The sequence below is a fragment of the Mya arenaria genome, chromosome 13, assembly GCF_026914265.1.
Source record: "Mya arenaria isolate MELC-2E11 chromosome 13, ASM2691426v1".
Taxonomy (NCBI): Eukaryota; Metazoa; Mollusca; class Bivalvia; order Myida; family Myidae; genus Mya; species Mya arenaria.
In genome coordinates this window covers 23,348,583-23,356,652 of record NC_069134.1, presented here as the reverse complement: position 1 = coordinate 23,356,652, position 8,070 = coordinate 23,348,583, and the positions used below count along the sequence as shown (strand labels likewise).

The 8,070-nt window shown below is 33.7% G+C and overlaps 1 long non-coding RNA gene across 1 annotated transcript in view; it reads right to left on the bottom strand.

Annotated features, from left to right (window-relative positions):
- Window positions 1–8,025: 8,025 nt before the first annotated feature.
- LOC128214943 (uncharacterized) overlaps window positions 8,026–8,070 on the bottom strand; it is a 3,828-nt gene continuing 3,783 nt past the window's right edge. Inside the window, exon 3 of the long non-coding RNA XR_008258004.1 lies at window positions 8,026–8,070. This exon is cut by the window's right edge and continues 65 nt beyond it. This is a non-coding gene — a long non-coding RNA (uncharacterized LOC128214943).

Sequence of the window (8,070 nt, the reverse complement as noted above, 5' to 3'; positions counted from 1 at the left end):
CGTTTCCACAGGATGCACATGGGTAGTCTGGACCTGGGTTCAACTCAACGTCACAGGATATAGAGAAAAGCAGTATTGCCAAGTGGGAAAGTGTTCTGTTATTGTTAATATGAATTGGAAGTGGCTTATCGATGGCACCATTTAAAAATGCCGAACTTACATTTTTGTACTTTTTCAGGAGATACAAAAAAAACAACAATATAAAATGTCATATACAATGCCATGTAGGTTCGGGGTTTTCTGCAACTTCTTCTGACCAGTAAACTGAATTTCTATTGGCTGTTAAGTCCGGTGTTTTCAGAAAAGGCGGCAAACTAAAATATGTTAATAAAAAGATGAAAACCCCGGAATTTAGATCTCAGTCTCAAACCGAGTATGGATTTTGCATTTTGAACGATGTTTGGAGTATGACACACAGACATAACTTCTGATAATTGCACAAATTGTAACAAGATACCTGTAAACATGACGATTTTTCACCACCGGAAGTGCGGGAATACAAAACAAAGGTCAAGGCCAAAGTCATAGTTGGCAGAAAAAGTTATCTCTTGGTCTTAAAATAACAAATTATGCAAAGTTTTGAATGAAACTAATGTTATATTTCCAAAATGTACTGATTGACATGGAAGATCGTCACATCAGATAAGTTTGCAATGTTTTTAAACCGAAATTTATGAAGAGGAACTACTTGAGGTATTGCATTGAGACTTTATACAATGGTACTCAACCATCCAACCTACTAAATTTATCAAGTTAGATAACTCTGGTTTGCATTTAATGCAAAATAATTTCCTTTTATTATTAGACTTAGAAATTCTGATTAAGGTTTTGCATGTAACCACTTTTAAGTCAATACCTCAGCGAATACATCATGTATTGCATTGAAACTTTACACACAGGCTCCCAACTATTTAACCTTTTATTTAATCAAGTAATTTAACTCTGTCTTTCATATTATACATTTTTTGCCCCTTTATTATGCGACTTAGAAATTCTGGTTAAGGTCTTGCATGTTAGCACACAGGATAATATCTCAGCAACTACTTGATGTATTGCATTGAGACTTTATACAATGGTATTCAACCACCCAACCAAATTGAATAACCATGTTAGTTAACTGTATTTTGCAAATAATGGCCCTTTATTATTACACTTAAAAATTCTGGTTAAAATTTTGCAAGTAACCACATTTATGTTAATATCTCAGCACATCATTGCATTGAAATCTAATCTAACAGAGATACATGCATGTTTTGCCAAAAACTTTTCAATCCTTACACTGAAACAGTTTATGTTTACATTATGGTCTAAGCCATGTTTTGAAAAGGGAGAAAAAAGTTTTAAAAATGGCATGGTGCTGCAGGCTTGGGTCAGGGTGCTAAATGAGGACAATGCACAATAAAAATGATAGTAATTGTGTTGAAATTGATAGTTTAAGTATTAAATGTTAAGTTTCAACTGCCAGAGTAAAACGTTTTTGTTTTTAATGAAAACAACAAAAGGAAGATTAGATCTTTTAATCATTAACTTCCATAAGGACGGAAGGTTGCACATTATTTGCTCTCCATTGTTAGGACGCTATATAAAAAAGGACAAAACACAGCACCTTACCATAACTTTTAGCAAAAAACCTGTTTACAACAAACTCAATACAGTGGTTACTTTTGTTTTTGGGGGTAGGGGGCAGGGCAGTGTTAATTTAATCACTGGTGTCACACCTTTCACCAGTCCTGATGAAGATCAAAAGTATGTGATTGCATTTAAACTCAAATCTGCTTGATCACTGCATAGGTTGTTAATGAAATGACTGTATGATGCTGAGTGAGTGAGTCTTGACGTTACTATACAATTATTAATGATTTTTGTACTTATTCTGGTAAGAAATTATATATAAATTTACGACACATTGCTCCATCCTGCTCTTTACACAGCCACTGTAGTTTTAAGAAAAACACTTCTTACCATGTAGAAAGAGTTCTGGGTTCAAATCCCAGCGGTGGCCAACTAGAAATGCATTTAGGAGCTTATAAATTCTTGTCATTTATTTTCAAACCGGAAAAGTATCAAAAAATCATTGCGAAAATTGGAACATTCTTTTCAATATTATACAGATAAATAGATCTTTTATTTCCTCCATAAAAGGAGAGCATGACATATATACAGCATAGGACACTGTGCCACAGCTCCACCACGGAATTGTCGACAGCTTTTTCTTTGCACCACCGTAAAGTGGTGGAGCTGGCGTTTAGAGGCCGTGTTAATTCTTGAACCAAAATCTGAAACTGAGACCATGTGACATTTGGGCGCTAGACGAATGAAAATATTTTGCTTTACTTAAATGAATATATGCGATAAATTTACTTTAATAATTTTTTTCTGAAATTAATCTTACCTTTAAAGCTGCACTCTCACAGATTTACCATTTCTACAACATTTTTATCTTTTGTCTTGGAAAGTGCAATTTTTGCGTAAATATCTGCAAACTTATGATATAATTAAAATTGCTGACGAAAAATCAGATCATAGATGTTCCTATTTCCGTTCGAAAAAAAAATATGGCCTAAACCGTTAGTAACGGTTTCAGAAAAATGCATAAAACATCAATTTTTGAACTTAAAAATCAAAATCTGCGATCTAATTTTTGTCAGCGGTTTTATTTAACTGGAAACAGGACATCAATCAATGAAATGATATGTAAAATACAATGTAAAGGTGGCGATTTTCATATTTTATTTTTTGACAATTGACGAGAACAATTAAATCATATTTGGTAAACAGATCCAAATACTTATGTATTTACAAACTGAAGAAATGATTTTATACGAATAATAACACATAATTTTGAAATGTGTTTACAATGGCAAAAGTTATTATCAGAGAGAACGGTTGACACTGGCTATTGTTTTTTTCATGGTACGCACGGTGCATATTGTACAGCTTGATATTTATAAAATAAATCAATTGAAGGTAAATGCATTTTTTCTCGTACGCATAAACTGTGTAAATCTCCCATTTCATTACAAAAGTGGAAAACACGAAATTCAACTAACAATGGTGTTTATTTACTCTGATATAAATTATATATTTTGATTTTACTTTTGTATTTTAAATATGGATACATTTAATATGATTCATAATTCATTAGCGCCTCTGCATTACAATGTTTGTATAATATACCACAGTATGTGAGAGTGCAGCTTAAAAAACAAACAAAAACACGAATATTTATGCCCACGAATATAATTGATATCACAGTATCGTATGACTTTATTTTTTTCCCAAATCTCAATAGTTCCAAGTTTAAAATATCAGATACTTAAGGAGAAGCAAATGAGAAGCATGGCAATATCATAGGGGAGATCATCTGATCACAATATCACAGAAATACTCAAATCAAATCTTAATCTTAACTCATTTTACCATGTATAAAAAATCTTAGTATGATTCAATATCGTGTATGTTTAACATGTGAACTTTTATATGTCGAACGTATGTTTCAAAGATTGTGTTGAGTTAACGTTTTTGTTAATATTTGAAAGAAATAATACTAGAGCAAAAACATCATTCGAGTAAATCGGTTTAAAAAGGGTGCTCATCAATGTTTAAGTCTGTAGGAGAGTGCGCTTGTGTAAGACTTAAAACATGTACGATTTGAATAACCTTTGATGCTATGCGGTAAAGGGAATTGAAATTAAACTTTAGTATTTTTCGAGTTATTGGCATCTAGACTGGCATGCAGCTCCGGTTCAGGTAGTTAGTTCATGAAACTTTCTGTGCCTGTATATTAAAAGCCAAGTAAATATCCTTGCAATTAACAAACGTTTTACATGAACGGTAGTATCTGCCAATATTTCAAGCAACCTTAGATACTGGACATGGTGGCCTATGCGGCCTAAGCAGCGAGACCACATTTTATCCATCGATAGGTGCGCTAGTATGCCAACTAGTGCAATCTCTGGACCAAAGATGTCGATGTGTCAATATTGAGCGACTCGTGGATCGCGGTGGGGGCGTCATCGTTGTCCGGGCTTATTATTTCACGCAGAACAACGATAAAATCAGCTGTACATTAATATTCCACATAATCGGTGGTAGTGTTGAGAATCGGACAGAAAAAATACTATCGATAATCGGCTTATGAAACCGGTCAATGATCGATTATTAATCGATTTAATCATTATTATTTTTTATCTTTGGTCGTCATATTTAAGGCATACATATACAGTACATGCACCAGTTTTAAGCATCAATGTTCCCTTACAATATTGTTTGTACATTTCTTTATATAAATTACATTATTTTTCAGAACGCAACAATCTTTTAGCGTTAACAAGTTACTATTACAGAACAAGAGATCACAGGCTACAATTTTTGTCCTACATTTAGTAGTGTATACATAAAAATAAACAAAAAGAACAATATCAATTTCTTTTTGATAATCAGTCAGTAACAAGTACAACCAGCAGTTGAATATTCTAGATGTTTTACAAGGACATATTCTTTCAGACAACTGAGAAAACTAAATTCTTACATAGTAAGAATTATACCTAACATGTTTTAGAAATCACTTTTAAACCACAAACATGAGAGGTTGAGAACGAATCCTTTAGCTGTTGAATTACAAAGAACACTTGTAATAAGGTACTGATGTGACTTTATATTGACTTGATAAGAATATGAAGAATATGACTAGGTAACTTAACATTGTAACGTCTTAACATTTCAATATTAACTAGCATTCACCAGAACCAAAACATTTTCATGACATTTTTTTTACTGGTAGTCGGTAGCGGTTACGTTCCTTGTTTCTATAATCGATTGCTCAAATTTCACTATCGATTGTCGCCTATGTAGGCCTTTACGATCAATTTTCGATTATAATCGATCATCGGCACAACACTAATCGGTGGTGAGAGCTCGACGTACATGATCAATCAGGGCTGCGGGGATTCCAGCGGCAGCATCGCAAGCTTCAACAGACACCGTGTGACGCTTCCTACCGGAGTGTACGTGGTGTTGCGTTTCGTACTGCATTATCTATAACAGAATCGCATATAATAAATAGAAACGGTATGCCAGTAATAACAAGTATATACTTTAACATTACAATGGTATCATCATGACACACCGTCAATTTACACTCACATTGTTTTTTTATTATGTCCTATCCAGAGGGCAAAACATTTTATATGTACTATTACAAAGAAAGAGTTTAAAACGCTAATTTCAATTTAAACATTACTAGCGACTTAAACACGTTAATGTCCAACGACTAATATCACTTGCATGTACTAGTCTGTCAACCCGGGGACCACATGGACGCGCTGCACGTAGGCGCCTGGCAGATCTTAAATCTTAAACGGCTTTAAATTGAATGAAAATGCCATTCTTGGTACATATAATGAGATAACAACACATCTGAAGATAGTTAGAGCAGCTTGTGAAATACAAGAAAGAATACACCAAAGGCACAAAATATATTCAAATGTGTTGTTTATATCATTATATGTACCCAAAATGATTTTTATCAACATTTGGTGACAATGATTCCGAGGTCTGTGGGTTATTCGTTCATTCGGAGCTTTTCTACCATTTTTTTCAAAACAACCTCGGATGTGTTTCCAAGAACGGTTTACATACTCAATCCGAGGTTGTTTTCGATAAAAATGGCCGAAGAGTTCCGAATGTTATTCGATTCGTTTCTCAAACTCTTTCCATGTGATATAAGTGGGCGATAACTGCATAGTCAACTACAGTAGCGGTAATAGCCGTTACTTCCCTTTGCTATACAATTTATTAAATAATAAGAAATATCATTGGTTGGCATGGAAATAGTTTAAGGATTTTGATCTGAAAATTAATTGAGAATAACATTACTATGAGGACAATTAGGTGGCATTACAGTGATTCGGAGACAATGCAAATGAGTACAAACGATATTGAAGTGCAAACCACGTCTGATTGGGAACGAAACAATGCAGAATTCTAAGAAGGAAAGTGCCTTTGTTTAACACTGCTCAGTTCAAAATGTGTTCTCAGTAAATATTCCGGAAAGGAGCCTTCATATTTACAAATACCAACGATCTAAAACTGTCAAATATGAGTAAACGTAAAATTAAATGTAAATTGTGTTTGAAAAATGGTTGAACCCCATTTCATGTAGTTGTTGTTTTACACCAATCAAATCGCACGTACACGTATGCATTATTGATCCTCGATTGTAGTTCTTAGTTTTTGATACACCAAGCGTCAATAGATAGTCGCATGAATTAACATGCATATTACTACATTTGGTTGGTCGAATTCAAGTAAATATACTGTGTGTAGTATATAATCATCAAATTTCCTAATGTTTGTTTTAATATGACAGCATATTTCATTAGTTAATAAGTAATACTTGAATATAACTGCACGATTTGACAGTGGTAATAACTGTTCCACTCAAATCACGGCCATAATGTACATGGCCTTTACGAATTAAAACATAAACCATATATTTTGTTGTCAGGTCACTGCTGGCCTCTCGCTTAGTCTTCCTCATAACACTCGTAGCTTTTCCAAAACGAGGTCGGCTTCAATCACCACATTACGAAGTAATTTCCAGACGATGTTGACTTCAATCACCATGCGCAACACATTATCTCCAAGATATGGTCTACTTCAACTCATCGCGATGCAGCATTTCTTGAGCGAGGCTCTAACCCCCCCCCCCCCCCGCGCTACGCAGCATCTCCGGGATAAGGTCGATTTTACCATTTCCAGGCGCGTAGCTGCTTATACCCGAATTCGCGGCTGAATCCTCATGATCCTGACAAAAACCAAACATTTCAGCCAAAGTTGCAATATGCGCACTTGACTAAATGTTGTTATGATCCTAAAACTGACCATTTCCAGTACTAAATAATGCACAGCAGAACGCCCTGAATCATTGTTTGTTTGTTTTAATCGGTAGAGATTGTAGGTCTTTTTCAAGAAAAAAAGGGAAAATAGGAGCCGAACAAAAAGTAGGGATAAGTAGAAAAAGAAGGGACTGCAAGAAAGCCTGTGATCTAGGAGTAATATTGGTCCCAGATGAGATTAAATGAAGTTAAATTAAAAAATCTATTCTCAAAAACAATAAAATTATGGCGTTCACTACTTTTTATCACCCTGTACACTTAATGTAAAAACATAAAGAAAGCATTGGGGATTTTATTTTATGAGATTGGCCTTTGGGCAAAATCCTGATATATTGCATAACAATGGTAAAAAGGTATAATGTTTTACAACAGCAGTCACAGGCTCTCCTACCGATGGGAAAATAATTTAATGCCATTCATATCAATACCAAGTCTGTATGTTGGATTAAGCTTTAAAATTAGAACCTTATTGTACCAACAATAAGTCTCACTTACAAAATCTTAGTATTTTTTGCACATTATAGATAATTATCGAATATTTTTACTTGATGCTGCTAAGGCCTAATGGTACAATTCTAACCCTTGGCTTTTTCCTATCGTCATTATGTATCACGAATTGTTCTATGTATTGATCTATTCCTTTTCTGCTTTGTGATTACTGTTAATAAGTTCATAATACATATGTACCTCGTAACCATTACTATTTAATTGTAATTTGAGGTTTTCCTTTAGTAAATGATGCATTTAAAATAACACTGTCAAGCTATTCACACTGTCAATATTACTTAGTCTCATACAACACATAATGATACTAAATTGTTTTATATTAAACCATGGAAATATGAAACATTTCACTTAACATTTTTTTTGTATATTCTACATGTACGTGTAGCTCATGATGCAATTCAAAACCTTTTCTATGTCTAAGCGGAATTGTTTTCTTTTATAGAAACAGAAGGAATAAATTCGGACCAGAATTTTTTTCCGTCAAAACCGGAAAATCGAGATATCAGAGATCGACATAGCGAAATTTGACTGTTTACATGAACATTATGTTGAATCTGTGCAAGATTATTCTTTATAATTTTAAACATCAATAAACGTTTGTAAGGACATTGCAACACACTTTTATCGATAAGAAAATATTTATTAAAATATTAATATTTTAGTA